Genomic DNA, 16,855 nt, shown 5'->3' with positions numbered 1-16,855 from the left:
TGAAATAATAGATTAATGTTTATCAGAAGCAATTAAAGTGAATGTAATTGAATTGGAACTGAACAACTGCACTGCACATAAAGAGTTTGCACTTTATTGTACATCATGAATGAACAGCATTACGTGAAAATGGATGAGAAATACTCTTAGACAAATACAAGCAGACCTCTCCTGGACTGTATAGAATATTCTTTAATGTTATCAATAACATCAGTCTGACCAATTTTTTTCCATCACCCTGAGAGACATTCCAAAACAACTGACCAGGAATTGTTCACTGGCTAACATTGCGTGAGTCAGTATCATTCAGAGGACCTTTGTGATTGAAGCTTTTTCAGCAGTCACCACAGCTAAATGTTTTTTCTCTTGTGTGAGTCCATATATGTTAGTTTAAGTTCCCTTCTCCGCAGGCAACACAGCTTAAGGATTTCTTTCCTTGGACCCAGTTTTTATTTACAATAACTGCCTGGCCAAGTTGCCCAAACCTAGCAATAGGCTACAATAAAAAGAGACACACGGATAATGCAACACTTAACAGTTAAAACACATACAGTTCCAGTCAAAAGTTTGGACACACCTACTCATAAGGGTTTTTCTTAATTTTTACTATTTTCAACATTGTAGAATAATAGTGAAGACATCAAAACTATGAAATAGCACATATGGAATCATGTTTTGACCAAAATGTTTTAAACAAAATCTGTCACGATCGTCGTATGAAGCGGACCAAAGCACAGCGTGGTATGAATGCATTCTTTTATTGAATGACGAAAAACACGGCGTAAACTGAACAAGCTAACAAAACAACAAACGACCGTGACTGCTAATGAAACATAGTGCTAACATGCAACTAAACATAGACAATCACCCACAGCGACAAAACAGGCTACCTAAATATGGCTCCCAATCAGAGACAATGACTAACACCTGCCTCTGATTGAGAACCATATCAGGCCAAACACAGAAACAGACAAACTAGACATCCAACATAGAATGCCCACTCAGATCACACCCTGACAAACAAAACATAGAAACATACAAAGCAAACTATGGTCAGGGTGTGACAAAATCAAAATATATTTTATATTTGAGATTCTTCAAAGTAGAAACGCTTTGCCTTGATGACAGCTTTGCGCACTCTTGTGGCATTGTCCTGAGCAAGATGGAGCAGGTTTTCATCAAGGATCTCTCTCTGTACTTTTCTCTGTTCAGCTTTCCCTTGACCCTGACTAGTCTCCTATTCCCTGAAAAACATCACCACAGCATGATTCTGACACCAACATGCTTCATCGTAGGGATGATGCCAGGTTTCCTCCAGACATGACACTTGGCATTCAGGCCAAAGAGTTCAATCTTGGTTTAATCCGACCAGAAAATCGTGTTTCTCATGGTCTGAGAGTCTTTAGGTGCCTTTTGGCAAACTCCAAGTGGGATATCATGTGCCTTATACTGAGGAGTCGCTTCTGTCTGGCCACTCTACCATAAAGACCTGATTGGTGGAGTGATGCAAAGATGTTAGTCCTTCTGGAAGGTTCTCCTATCTCCACAGAGGAAATCTAGAGCTCTGTCAGAGTGACCATTGGGTTCTTGGACACCTTCCTGACCAAAGCCCTTCTCCCCCGATTGCTGTTTGGCCAGGCAGCTAGCTCTAGGAAGAGTCTTTGTGGTTCTAAACATCTTCCATTTAAGAATGATGGAGGCCACTATGTTCTTGGGGACCTTCAATGCTGCAGAAATGTTTTGGTACCCTTCCCCAGATCTGTGCCTCAACACAATCCTGTCTCGGCGCTCTACGGACAATTCCTTCGACCTCATGGCTTAGTTTTTGCTCTGACATGCACTGTCAACTGTGGGACCTAATATAGACAGGTGTGTGCCTTTCCAAATCATGTCCAATCAAATTAATTTACCACAGGTGGACTCCAATCAAGTTGTAGAATTATCTCAAGGATAATCAATGGAAACAGGATGCACCCAAGCTCAATTTCTAGTCTCATAGCAAAGGGTCTGAATACTTACGTAAATAAGTTTTTTTTTGTTTTGTTTAATAGATTTGCTAAAATTTCTAAAAACACGTTTTTGCTTTGTCATTATGGGCTATTGTGTTTAGATTGCTGAGGATTATAATTTTAATAAATCCATTTTAGAATAAGGCTGTAAAATAACAAAATACGGAAAAAGTCAAGGGGTCTGAATTCTTCTTGAAGTGAAATCATTCTTACCGCTGTTCAACGTTGAAAGTGTCTCAAACAAGAGCAAAACTACGACAAAGTACATTTTGAACCCTCACACATAGAGACCCTATTCATTAAAAAACACGGACTAAGTTTCTGGCATAAGATACTAAATATTTGTCTTGACCTTCAAGGCTGCATGTTGGAATTATTTGTGTTCTCCATAAATCAATGTTTAAAATGTGATATTAAAAGAAACTCCACTGCATTTAATTCAAGAGTGTAGCTTTGTCTTAGCCTGGTAACCCAGTGAACGGTTATTTTCCACCATAATTTGCTAATAAATTCATTAAAAATCCTACAATGTGATGTTCTGGATTTTTTTTCTTCTCATTTTGTCTGTCATAGTTGAAGTGTACCTATGATGAAAATTACAGGCCTCTCTCATCTTTTTAAGTGGGAGAACTTGCACAATTGGTGGCTGACTAAATACTTTTTTGCCCCACTGTATACAATACGCTAAAAACACTCATGAAACACACAAATGTGTTAGAGAAAGTATGCTTTTAAGTTAACAAATTATATTTTAAGTAATATTTTGATTATGATTTTATTTCAATCTAGGCGCCATTTCAAAACCATTCACTGGTTTATTTGGGTATTTGCTATGTTTGTCTATAAATCTTTAGAAATAAGATTACTTTGATTGGCCAGGGATATAAAAACATATCAGCATATACCGCTAGGTTTATATAACCCGGTTTATATAACCCTGATCTTGTACAAATCTAGTTATAATCCCTGAAGAATAATACATTTACCTTAGATGCCTCTCCATACAGTAACATCCACTGTAACAGTAAAACAATAAAATGTGCTAGAGAATACATACATTGAAGAGAATGAAGAGGCAAGATGGTGCCGACAGACATGGCAGCTTTGCTTCTAGCATTTCGCTACACCCGAAATAACATCTGCTAAATATGCGTATTTTTTTGTGGACCCCAGGAAGAGTAGCTGCTGCTAAACAAATGTGTGTAAAATTGCAATTGTCAATATCAGTATATAGGCTACTGTAAAATTACAAACACATTACAAACATAGATCTTCTTTGCACATCTTTTACTTTGTGATAAAATAAAAACAAGTAGATAATGCTATGTCTGGCTATTCACACAAATGTGTGTGCTCTTATTGCACCGTGCCTGGCCTGTAAGTGCGCAATAGCTTTCAAGTCATCGACACAATGTATGGAGGAACGCGGATAAAAGTAGACTACAAATGCTATAATGCAATTACAAAAAGTATACTATTATGCTAATAGACCGCGGCAGTTTGTATGGTAAGCGATTTTAAAAGTATATATTTTTTATTATTCTTTGCCACGCCTGGCTGTACATTTTCACTTTCACTTTGATATTCGAGTACACCATTTACCGCTTTGGCTCTGGCAAATACATTCTAGTGAAAAATATACAACAAAAAGCATCAAATTAGGTCTATACATCTAGCTAATTACACTACAGACGTTTTTTAAAGATATATCCCTATTTTAAAAATAATATGTCGATGGAAAGCTCCTTCACAAATATCCTTTGAATATGGTGTGTTTCCTTGGGAGTTTGAAGAGTATTTCTATCCAATGATTTGAGGGCTGAAATAAACCTAGCTGTTGTCAGGTAAAATAGAGCGTGGGACGTTTCCGTGGCTGTAGCCTGTGGGGTCATACTGAAGAAAAATATGGCCACGGCTATGAAAATATTATAACATATTTTTACTTTAAATCAAATATTTAATACAATCTCTATAATGAGTCAATAACAAAAAACAAATGACCCCTGACCTTATCTTTATTTTATTTGAGGTACTTACACTTTTGAAAGTTGTCACTGACAATTCATGTGAAGTGACTTTTATTTATTTGCTTTAATGTTATTGTATGTTTCTTATGAGAAAATATCCTATCCTAATATCCTATGTTCATTTGTTATTGTAATGCAATTCATTTTAAATAAAACATTAAAAGGCTATCAAAATACTGATTTTTCATTGTAGGTTGAAATGGATAGCTTAAATCATGGACAACATAAAATAAACATTCACATACCCTCAATCATTTTATTATGTAACAATTATGAGACTTTGTATTTTACATTAACAGACATTATCTGACCACTTGGTAAACTTTCTCTTTATCAGCTTGTCAGTCTCTTTCTCTTTTTCTCTGATGATACACATCTCATCATAATGTAATGATTGATTGCTCTGACAATCAGTACATCTCTACTGTCAACTCATCCCTCCCTTCATCATCAATTCATCCTCCAGCCCTCCAGCTTACCGGTTTCCAAGTTCCCCACACTCCAGAAGTCCGAGTGCCTCCTGTTTTTCCTGACCCCTCCTCCTTTTTTACTTCCTTCCAAAGCAGAACCCGAGGCCTCCCTTCTCTCTGTTGAAAGCCTGAAGCCCGCCAGTGATAGATATGAGAGCCTCTTTCCTCCCCCTCTCCTTCCTCTTCTCTTAACGACATTAATGCTGACACAGGGAATAAAGTGAGGAGCAGACCAATATAGAGGGGGTAATCAACAAAGTAATAGAGTACAGGTGAGTCCAAAATTACGCAGCTGTGCGTAATGCTGGTGACAGGTGTGCGTAATGTAGGCAGTCTGGCGCCCTCCAGTGCCAGAGAGGGAGCAGGTGTGACAGGTTCCTGACATAATCCCAATCATTACAGACATAATTCATAAATACGCTGGATCAGTCACTTCTCAATTGAACTATTCAAGTAAAAACGTCATAAAACAAGACTACTATAACGATCATACAACACCAACTATGTCGGAAATTCCAACACAAAGGATAACTTCTCTTTTGCTTCTTGTTTGCCATGTAAAAATCGCAATGGTGCATTAAGTTTGTTGCAACCTCTCAAGAAAACAGACAATAAACAATGATTCATTTAATAGTGACTTTGAGTGTCCCTCATGGTAATTTCCACAACACTGTGTAAGAACTTCCACGACACAATCATAAGTGGTTTATTGATGTCACACCCAAACTATAGATTCAATTAATTACTTAACAGAGCGTTTATCCTCACAGAGGACAGTCCTCTGTGCTTAGTAAATTCTCCTTTTTTTTCAAATTTAACTCCCCTTTTCTCCCCAATTTCGTGGTATCCAATTGTTAGTAATTAATATCTTGTCTCATCGCTACAACTCCAGTACGGGCTCGGGAGAGACAAAGGAAACACAACCCAACCAAGTCGCACTGCTTCTTAACACAGCGCGCCTCCAACCTGGAAGCCAGCCGCACCAATGTGTCAGAGGAAACACCGTGCACCTGGCTACCTTGGTTAGCGCGCACTGCCACAGGAGTCGCTGGTGCGCGATGAGACAAGGATTTCCCTACCGGCCAAACCCTCCCTAACCCGGACGACGCTAGGCCAATTGTGCGTCGCCCCACGGACCTCCCGGTCGCGGCCGGCTGCCCTAGACCACTGCGCCACCCGGGAGGTTGTAAATCCTCCTTTTAAAGAGATTCTCCTGTACGTTTGTATACTTCTTAGCCAGTAGTTCTGAAAGCAGTGCTCACGAGCCAAAAGTGTTCCCTGAAAATTGCTTGCTATGTCACACAAACAAAAAAGAAACGTCCTCTCACTGTCAACTGCGTTTATTTTCAGCAAACTTAACATATGTAAATATTTGTATGAACATAACAAAATTCAACAACTGCGACAAACTGAACAGGTTCCACAGACATGTAACTAACAGAAATGGAATAATGTGTCCCTGAACAAAGAGGGGGTCAAAATCCAAAGCAACAGAAAGTATCTGGTGTGGCCACCAGCTGCATTAAGTACTGCAGTGCATCTCCTCCTCATGGACTGCACAGGATTTGCCAGTTCTTGTTGTGAGATGTTACCCCGCTCTTCCACCAAGGCACCTGCAAGTTCACAGACATTTCTGGGGGGAATGGCCCTAGCCCTCACCCTCCGATCCAACAGGTCCCAGATGTGCTCACTGGGATTGAGATCCAGGCTTTTCACTGGCTATGGCAGAACACTGACATTCCTGTCTTGCAGGAAATCACGCACTGAACGAGCAGTATGGCTGGTGGCATTGCCATGCTGGAGGGTCATGTCAGGATGAGCCTGCAGGAAGGGTACCACATGAGGGAGGAGAATGTCTTCCCTGTAACGCACAGCGTTGAGATTGCCTGCAATGACAACAAGCTCAGTCCGATGATGCTGTGACACACTGCCCCAGACCATGACGGACCCTCCACCTCCAAATTGATCCCGCTCCAGAGTACCTGCCTCGGTGTAACGCTCATTCCTTCGACGAAAAACGCGAATCTGACCATCACCCCTGGAAAAAAAAACGTGACTCGTCAGTGAAGAGCACTTTTTTGCCAGTCCTGTCTGGTCCAGCGACGGTGGGTTTGTGCCCATAGGTGACGTTGTTGCCGGTGATGTCTGGTGAGGACCTGCCTTACAACAGGCCTACAAGCCCACAGTTCAGCCTCTCTCAGCCTATTGCGGACAGTCTGAGCACTGATGGAGAGATTGTGCATTCCTGGTGTAACTCGGGCAGTTATTGCCATCCTGTACCTGTCCCGCTGGTGTGATGTCCAGATGTATTGATCCTGTGCAGGTTTTGTTAAACGTAGTCTGCCACTGCAAGGACAATCAGCTGCCTGTCCTGTCTCCCTGTAGTGCTGTCTTAGGCGTCTCACAGTACGGACATTGCAATTTATTGCCCTGGCCACATCTGCAGTCCTCATGCCTCCTTGCAGCATGCCTAAGGCACGTTCACGCAGATGAGCAGGGACCCTGGGCATCTTTCTTTTTGGATTTTTCAGAGTGCATGTTCATTAATTGTTTATGGGTCATTGAACAAGCATGGGAAACAGTGTTTAAACCCTTTACAATAAAGATCTGTGAAGTTATTTGGATTTTTACGAATTATCTTTGAAAGACAGGGTCCTGAAAAAGGGACGAGTTTATGTGCTCCATCTCTTGCTCTGCTGTGTGTGCATCTTGCTAGCTGTTACTCAAATGGGAAAGGGGCTGAAGCTCATTGGCTGAAACTCTAATTGCTAGGGGGCTGGCCCATGTGGGGGAATATGGTGCTGCACAGCTTCCAGAAAACAGTTGCTTTCAAACTAGGGATTTTGTGGCCGATTGAGGTACAACAGTAATTCTGCTCATAGATTATGCATGTATGAACTAAACATTGAAACATCCAGCCCAAAGCAGGAGGTTTAAAAAATACTTCCTAATTGCCAAAGTTCTGGAGCATGTCTAAGAGGATTGTAAACCTGGTCTGTTAAAAGCAGTCTAGTAAGGTACGACTTCTCCAATTTGACTGATTTACTTCAGCTATCTGATCTGTTGAAAAATGGTTTTAGACAACAAGAAAATAAAAGACAACCTACACTTCCATTAGTTAATGCAGCCCATTTATTAAAGATACAAAGTCCTCATATTGTCATATTTGGGGTGGTATTGGGTTACTTGATATTGCATACACACATTTCCTGGCATTCACTGTGTACAATATCATCACAAACATCTATACATATTGATTACTGCATTGTTGGGTTTAGAGCTTGCAAGAAAGGCATTTCACTGTATTTGTGCACATGACATTAAAACTTGAAACTCTAAACTACATGCACATACTGATATCATAACAACCATGGCAAACTGTGGAACAAAACAAGTAGTCACGAGGAATAATCATAAAATACTTACATTTACCATAGCATTATTATATACTGAACAAAAATATAAACACAAGATGAAAAAATGTAAACGATTTTACTGACTTACAGTTCACGTAAGGAAATCATTCAATTTAAATAAATAATATGATATGCATTGCATTGCTGGGTTTCTGCTTTTCACTGACGCAACTCAACAATAATCTATTTGGTATTTGCAGCACGTGCTGCCCAACATGCGGACCTTCCAACTGTAGGCCAAATCATCCTTTCTAGTGTAGTAACCGATTTTCAATTATTTTATTTATTTCTGTATAGACAGGAGTAAGCTAATTAGGCTATATAATTTTAGCAATTTAATTATATTTACTTTAGTGAAAGCGTAGCTTCCCCTAGCCTTATGGACACGCCGCCTATGCCTTTTAATGTGGAATAAACACAACCAGTCAGGTTTTCATCTGATTGCCAAACAATCGCTTAACAAAGGCTCTCATGTAGGCTATCCATGCACATTCGTCCACTCACTAAATAATTTCAGCAACCAAACCCCAACAGTGCACCATTGTATGTCTATGGTGGCCTGATATGGTTCCCAATCAAAAGCTGTTCATTTAGGTAGCCATTTCCTTTTGGTGTTTGTGGGATCTTGTCTATGTGTAGTTGCCTATCAGCACTCATTTGTATAGCGTCACGGTTCGTTTTGTTATTTTGTTAGTTTGTTCAGTGTTCATTCTTTAAATAAATAAGAATGTACGCATACCACGCTGCGCCTTGGTCCGATCCTTATAACGAACGAGACACGTATATTGTAATGACATTCTTCCATTAGGCCTACACTTGTAGTGTGAATTAATGCATCCACTGTTGTCCACGTGGTCCTCGGTCTCGGCCACTTATCTCCACCTTTGACAAAATGTAACTGTTCTCCTCAAACCGCAACACAATTTGGAGCATATACCACCCTGTTAATTCAAAGATGTTTCATGTAGCAGACATGCAGTAATGTTAAATAATGGTGTGATAGCCTATATTTTTGAGGGCATGTTGTATTGATAGTGATAGGCTCACGTTTTACAAGTACGGCGTACCCCCACTATTTATTTTGCCGGGACGCCATACTGGACCTTACCGCCTTACTTTCACCACTGATCTTTGGCAAACATTAAATGCCTTACAACTGTTTTCTTTCTGAGTGGGTTTATGTAGCCACAAATCCCCTTAAATTCAGATGGTAAAATAACTAGAAAGAAGCCCATTCTGTTGAGGTAAAAACAAAAAAATGGATATAGCAATATACATCCAAGATTAGATAAACCATATCCCATTAGGGTGAGTTTTGGTTAAGTGGGACACTTAGCAAAGAGGGACACTTAACGCTAGGTAATGGATATCTTTTTAAAAGTGTACAATAGCACAACCATCAATGCCTGTGTGTTAGCGAGGAAGTATGTGATTGTAACAAAACAAAATGGGTTCAATGGGTACGGCGTCATCATTGTGGGCGTTCGGTCTTCAATAATGTCCATAGAGCAGCACTAATAACTAAAATTGAACCTAAACAAAACAATGTACTTTTTCCAAAGTCATTGTATTCAGTCACAATAATGCTCTTCTACTACTGTGTGTGGCTTGTGTAGGAACATCACGACAATCTTTCAGTAAGTTGTTTTGATCTTGAAGGAGGATCTTATCCTTGTCGATCTTTATACTGAGGCTGAGAGTATGTGGAGTACACCTAGAAAGTATGTGAAGTACACCTAGGTTCATTGTATCAAACAGCATGCTTGTTATTCTTCAGTGTTTTACTTCCTTGACAAACCTGTTCTGGATCAGAACTACAGTAACTCCTCTGTCTGCCCTGTTTATGACTAATGTACCACGTGATTTATGATAAGGGATAAAAGCAACCTTTGCAATGAAAACAAACATGAGTTATTTCTAAATGGTTAATGGTTAATAATTGTTTGGTAAACCCCACAGTCTTTTTGTACCTAAACGTTACCTAATAGTATCACCACACATACTCAGCTATAATCAACAACATTGGCCTTGTTATGTTCAAAAGTGCAATTACAAAGTTAATGCGACTTTAATTGTAGGTCTGAAGTAGGTGTGTAAGTCTTTGAGAATGGTTAGATTAGCTACATATCCTGTAGTTTACCTGTTGACTCTTTGATGGTCACGGCGTCACTTTCGAACTTGTCTCTGAAGGTGGAGGACACGGGCACCTTGTATTCAGTGTTGGGAATCAGTCCAGTCAGAGGGTAGGTGTTCATGTTACCATTCACCAGCATCTTCACCATGGAGAGAGAGAAAGGAAGATTCATGTCTGTCTAGTTTTCTGTCTGGTTCAGAAACCAGACAGAAAACTAGACAGACAGAACTAGACAGACAGACAGAACTAGACAGACAGAAATACCTCTTTAAGTGTCTCCTCCACAAAGGGCAGGTAATTTAAAGAGAGCACACATGACATATATTTTCCATCTAAAATGCTTCCTAAAAACATTCAGGATGTATTACACACGGGTAGGGCTGGATGAAAGGTGGAAATTGATGTTACAAATTCCCTGCCTATTTTTAGCACCTCACAACCCTACCTGTCGTCAGGAGAGAAATAAGTCAATCAAAATGACTTCTTTTTTTAAAAAATCCTATCATTTTTTTCCTAAGATAAAGAAAAGCAGCTCAGCACAACAACACATGAGAGCATTAGAGAAGTAGAGTAATATTTTGGACTAGCAACTCTGTCTATCTCCTTTTTAGTAGACGCTCTTATCCAGAGCGACTTACAGTATTGAGTCCATAAATGTTCATATTTTTTTCCAAACTGGTCCCCCTTGGGAATGGAACCAACAACCCTGCCATGGGCAAGCAACCACTGTACCAAACGCCTCTCCACAACAAATTACTGGGGAGAGTAGAGTAGAGGGGAGGGGTGAGGCAGTCTTACTGGTGGTAAATCAGCCAGTCAGGGGCTTGGTGACCCCCATCATACAAAGCCAAGATGGTATTAGGTTCTAATTGTTAGAGTAAGAACTCAACGGACACTGAAAGCTTAAACCAAGTTTATTCTTCCCAAAGGGTCGAACAGCAGAATCGACGAAAACACATTGACACAAGCACTGATATTTAACCTTCTACTCGAAGTCTCCTCCTACACATCTGAACAGCCAATGCATCTCTGTTGCTAGCCAGAACCTTAGTGTCACGATCATCGTAAGGAGCGGACCAAAATACAGCGTGGTATGTGTTCATGATGATTTTAATAATTAAAGAAAGCACTGAACACTGAATACAAACTATACAAAACAATAAACGAATAACGACCGTGACGCTATAATGAGAACTGTGCTGACACAAGCAACTAACATAGACAATCACCCACAAACAAACAGTGAAACCCAGGCTACCTAAGTATGATTCTCAATCAGAGACAACTAATGACACCTGCCTCTGATTGAGAACCATAATAGGCCGAAACATAGAAATTCCAAAATCATACAAAAACAAACATAGACTGCCCACCCCAACTCACGCCCTGACCATACTAAATAACGACAAAACAAAGGAAATAAAGGTCAGAACGTGACACTTAGTGACGTCTGTTCTTCCTCACTTCATCTGACCTGACCTTTGCCCCAAAGTGCTCACTCCTCTCCAACTCACGGCTGTCATGGTGACTGGTAGCAGACTGTGTCTCTTCTCTTCCCAGAGTATCCCTCCCATAGGATCCCTAATGGCTAACAATAACATATTCTGACACAATGTAAGCGTTATACATTACCCTCTCTCCCTCAGTGACATGAATAAGTATATTTCATATTCTCAGAACCCAACAGTCCCTCCTCTTGAATAATAGCTTCCTGCTGTTCATCTTACATAAACTTGGAAATGACTTATAAATAAATGAACAAACAATGATAACAAAACATGAACAAAAAAATCAACATAATGAACATTCACAGTGAGGTTTACAAACTCAGAGACTTATGGTCTCTATTCTATAGTCATACCAAGCACAATCTTTTTTCCATTTCTCGTAGAACACTGATAATAACGTGTCCGCTGGAGCTGTTGACTTCTTCCATTTCAACTTTCTCCTTCTGGTTCCTAAGAGAGTGACAGCATAAGACTTGAAAAGCAATGTGAAACACAAAACATGACAGTATTAACAATGTGGTAAGCAATGCATAATTATATATACAAATTCATTACAATTCCCACTCTCTCTTCACCTGACTATGCCTTCAGGATACTTTTCTGCTGAGTTTGGCAAAAATGAAAGCCCTAAAAACCCTCCTCATGCTTTCGCCCAGTCTTCCCCGTCAGACCACAGGATCCAAGAGGTGTTCCCAAGCCATGTCATTTTCACTTTGTTCCCCATCTCCTTCCTCCTCCATTGCCACTTGATAGGCACGTCACCTAATAGGCAAATGCGTATCCCTAATCAACGCTACATCCTCTTGAGGTAACCCAGCACTGTACATGCTTTCACATCAATGCCTCCAGAATGTTGTCCACTGTACAATTACCCCAACATCTATCCTTTCATCTGATGCATTAAGCAATAAGGCAACTAACCAAACCCAACTATGGTGGTTAAAGTAACTCCAAAACCCAACCTATCTGCATGTCTAAAGTGGAATCTAATCTTTCTCTCTCTCTTTAGCTCCACTTCCTCTGTCACTGCGTCTTCAAGCTCACCCATTATGCATGGGTCATTTCCTGACAACAGACTCTCCCTACAATGCTACTACAGTAACCCCTGCTGCTACTTACACTGCCCATGACGCCCACCTCAAAATCCCCAATTTGCACCGTAGTCCAATTCCATGCGGCCACTTTCGCCTCCTTCAGTTATTGTCCCTATAGCGACTGCAGTGAGAATAACTACTGAATGAAATCTGTCAAGTGTTCGCTGTCTGTTATAAATGGGAAAGAGCTCAACGATGTTGGAAGAATATCCAACCTGACAAAACTCTGAGTCACCGGTTTCCTGAAAGTGTCTGAAATGCCAACACTATCTCTGCTACTTTCACCATGATCTGGGTATGTGTAATAGTCCCTACATTGTGCAGTTAGCTGTCCTCCCTCTCCTACGAGCTATCTCCTGTAACAATATACATAGTCTATGGGGATGATACCACTATCACCCCTCAATTTCTAAGCCCCCACAGATCTCCACAGTCACATTCCATCCCACCTAATAGCCTTATGTAAACCTTCTGTCTCAAACGCAGACCTCATGTGTACCTCGCCTCCTGCTACAGATACAATTGCACATATATCGTTCCATCTAACCCATAACATGTGGTCACTACTCTTACATGCACCATGGTCACTACTCCTAATGCACTTCTAAAGTTATAAACATACTTAAATATTCTCAAATCAATTAGGCAATGTATGTCAGTCCCTCCTCTGGAACAATGTTCCACGAAACCTAAAAACATATTGACTTAAACAGGGAAGAGAGAAAATACATGTTAAATAATTTCACACCACCCTTGATGCTACTACAACTGGGGACAGAACCCCCAGTCCTTTACGTGCTATGCCCATGTCATGCTGGTCTCCATGCCCGTCTCCTTCATTTTCATCCTTGGGTGTCAACGCAAGACACAGACTATGAGCTTTGTATGCAATTAATTGTACCGTATCATCGAGCAATCTATATGTATTGATGCGATTTAACATAAAAATTCTGATGACATGGTTAAACATTTTTTTGAATTAAATAAATAGTTGACCCAAGCAATCATCTAGTGTTCTCTAGCAACCGTCCTATTGGAGGACACTTAAAGATAAGGTTTTTACAGCCTCCCTAGGCCTAATACATTTGGGCAGTGCACCCACCCCTCACAGTTTGAGAGCAACTCTCTCGCTGTAGCCGAATCCTAGCTAAAAACATTGTTTTAATTATCCAACCCAAATTTAGAAAGACTCAAAGTAAAGCACTAAAGACTGTCAATCGCTCTAATTCGAGCTTCTTAACCTAGCACACACCATCACGGTTAGAATGTATATCTATAAACGGGACCTTTTATTGCCGGTAATAACACTTCTCATTACAACCCCCCCTTTGTCCCTGTTTTCCTGTTTCGATTTGCATGGTAATGAAATATCGGTATCTCAATGCACTCTTAGTCGAAATCGTTCGCAGTGTGTAGACCTTCCTTAATACCACCCCCCTCCCCTCCCCTCCTCCTGGCACTTCCTCCTTCCCAACGGCACATTTGTAACTCTTGCATGTCACATTTGATGGCCCTTGGTAATGCCCCGATTTCAATATAAAGTAATCCGTTTTTCCCACATACAAGAGTCTCTCACCTGAGCCGCTACCACCATTCTGTCTGGTCCATCTCTCCCACCAGTACACCAGGAGCTTGAGAGAAGTTTGACTGTTATCTCTCCATGCTCACTCCACATGCGCGGTCTCAGGACTCATGGCACAGTCCTTCCGCCCGTACCCAGGTTAATGGCTCGGACTCAGATAGGAGTGTTGTTACTATCGCATTGAACGCCTTTGTCGCTCTTTCTTCAGCTGGTTAGGGAGGGTTTTGAGGTTCACACACACTGTTTGTGGTCAAATTATTCCTACCATGCATTAAGACACAATCTGACATCACCTTCCATGATAACCTCAAGAGAGGACAGATCAGAACAAAAGTTTAGTTCAATTAGTTTCTGATTCAGGAAATCCAGACAAGCATTGACTATATGACAAATTATTACATTCCTAATTTTCTTAATAACCTTCTCTCTACGACAAATGTCAAAGAGCATAGCAACATACTGTTACTGTTGAAACCATTTCAAAATGTAGTTCATACTCCCTTATTTTACTGGCGACCTCTCGGAAGAGTTACCAGATCAGGAAGTAGGCACCCTAACCCATGGGGGTATCCCAACAATCCAGCAGACCCAATCTGGTGAAATTTGTATTGCAACACAAATAAAAGTGAAATCAGTAATACACATCACAATCCATTTGGAGTAACTGTCAACTCTTATTAACATATTTTCCCTTCTATAGGCAGACTGAACAAAATACATTTTTGTCCTTACCCAAAGACCAGAGCCCCAGGAAACTGGTAATTACCCCTTTGAACACATTTCACATTGTGATTCAAAAACTAACCACACTGCATGTTAACTCAAAACTAATTAAACTGAATAACCAATAAACTTAGATTTACAACTCCATAAGGAAATAATAGTATCTCATAAAGTAATGGTAAAATAGAATAGAGACTGGTGTTTCTTATTTTATAATTAAATCCCACCTGTTTCGATCATTTCTAAATGAGATTGATCAGGCCTCACCAGAAAGTCAGGATACAGGGCATTCGACAGCGTTTAAATATTTCCTATCCATTTTCTTTCCCTGTCCTTCCGAAACCCTTCACAGACATTTCAAACATTTCCATCATTCTGCATACCCAATTTAAAACCAAATAGAAAAGATCCCACAAAATAAATCCCACGGTATCCGGTAAGTTGTGCATGCGTGCTGGTGTGTGTGGTAAATCGTAGGTCAAAAACCCACATGAACAGGCCTTACTTATCTGGGAACTCCGTTTATGGCCTAATCCAGATACTTTAATACTTAAAACTGCCGAATATCACTAACTGCTCTCCTCAAGATCTTTTTAGACATTAACACTAATGTCACGGCCGTCAAAGGAAGTGGACCAAAGTGCAGCGTGGTGAGTGTATATTTCTCTTTTTATTTAAAATGTCGCCAACAAAACAAGAAACGAAAAACAACCGTGAACTTTGTTTGTGGCACTTAGCACTGTAAGCTTAACTACCCACACTGAAGGAGGGAAAGGGCTACCTAAGTATGATTCCCAATCCGAGACAATGATAGACAGCTGTCCCTGATTGAGAACCATACCCTGCCAAAACATAGAAACAGAATGCCCACCCCACATCACACCCTGACTTAACCAAATAGAGAAATAAAACATCTCTCTAAGGTCAGGGCGTGACAACTAAGGGCTCGATTCAATCTGTAGCGATCATGCAGAATATCAGCGCTGTAAAGCAGTTCACAATTAAAGGGGAAATCTGTTGTTGCTACATGCATTTTTGGACTTTTAATTCATTATACATACCATACCCATTGATCCTTCAAGAATATAACTTATAAATGCCTCACAAATAAAGGCCAAGTTCACAATTTGTGTGATTTATTTTTAATCGGGGTTCTGCAGCACCTTCAGCAGACCTACTTCACCCGGCTATGTGCCTATAGGCTATGGGCCTATATAACACTCAATACTGTATATCTGTATCTAATTAAAGAGTGATAATATTCTCTTTCCCCAGTGATAAAGGATGACGCTAGCAACACTGACTCTGGTAATGTTATTCAAAAGTATTGCCAGTTATTTTATTGTATATTCCTTAAGTACGTAGTGAATGCAGTTGAAACTATGGAAGTGCTGATGTTAGTTCTGCTGTTCCAGGTCAAGGCAGCAACAAACGTCTAGACAGGGAGGCAATGCTGGCTAATGGAGGTAACATAATTTATCATTGTTATTATTTTTTTATACAATCATGGCCTCCCATCTCATTCTTAAAAGTTGCAGTTTTTTTATGTTGATTGTATAACAAACAGTATCTGAGCACTTAACAGATTTGGTGCCAGCAGCCATACCACCCTGCATCCAACTACAGGCATTGACACTACAAACCATATATTAACCAACATCCCCAAACATCCCAACAAATATCAACATCAAGAGACTACATGGATATGTAACAATAACACACCACTACTATGTATTTCTTTAGGTTCATGAAATGGGTCCTTGTCCACCCACGACTCTGGTAATATTGAACTTCTACTGTCATTCATAGAGTTATCTGTAGAATTCCTACTGTTACTGCAGCTATAGCCCTGAGTATAAAAAGCAAGCACCCATTCCCATAATGACTTTCTC

General features: G+C 40.2%; 1 long non-coding RNA gene and 1 pseudogene across 1 annotated transcript; both read right to left on the bottom strand.

The window, feature by feature from the left end:
• Positions 1-6,323: 6,323 nt before the first annotated feature.
• On the bottom strand, positions 6,324-7,016 carry LOC139373886 (uncharacterized; annotated as a pseudogene).
• A 604-nt stretch (positions 7,017-7,620) lies between these two features.
• On the bottom strand, positions 7,621-12,597 carry LOC139372634 (uncharacterized). Its single transcript, XR_011627471.1, has 3 exons — positions 11,918-12,597; positions 10,063-10,195; positions 7,621-9,636 (listed from the first exon to the last, which is right to left on the bottom strand). It is a non-coding gene; the product is annotated as an uncharacterized lncRNA (long non-coding RNA).
• Positions 12,598-16,855: the final 4,258 nt, after the last annotated feature.

The sequence above is a fragment of the Oncorhynchus clarkii genome, chromosome 18 (assembly GCF_045791955.1).
Source record: "Oncorhynchus clarkii lewisi isolate Uvic-CL-2024 chromosome 18, UVic_Ocla_1.0, whole genome shotgun sequence".
Lineage (NCBI taxonomy): Eukaryota > Metazoa > Chordata > Actinopteri > Salmoniformes > Salmonidae > Oncorhynchus > Oncorhynchus clarkii.
The sequence above is the reverse complement of the archived record's forward strand: the minus strand, read 5'-3'. Positions and strand labels throughout refer to the sequence as shown.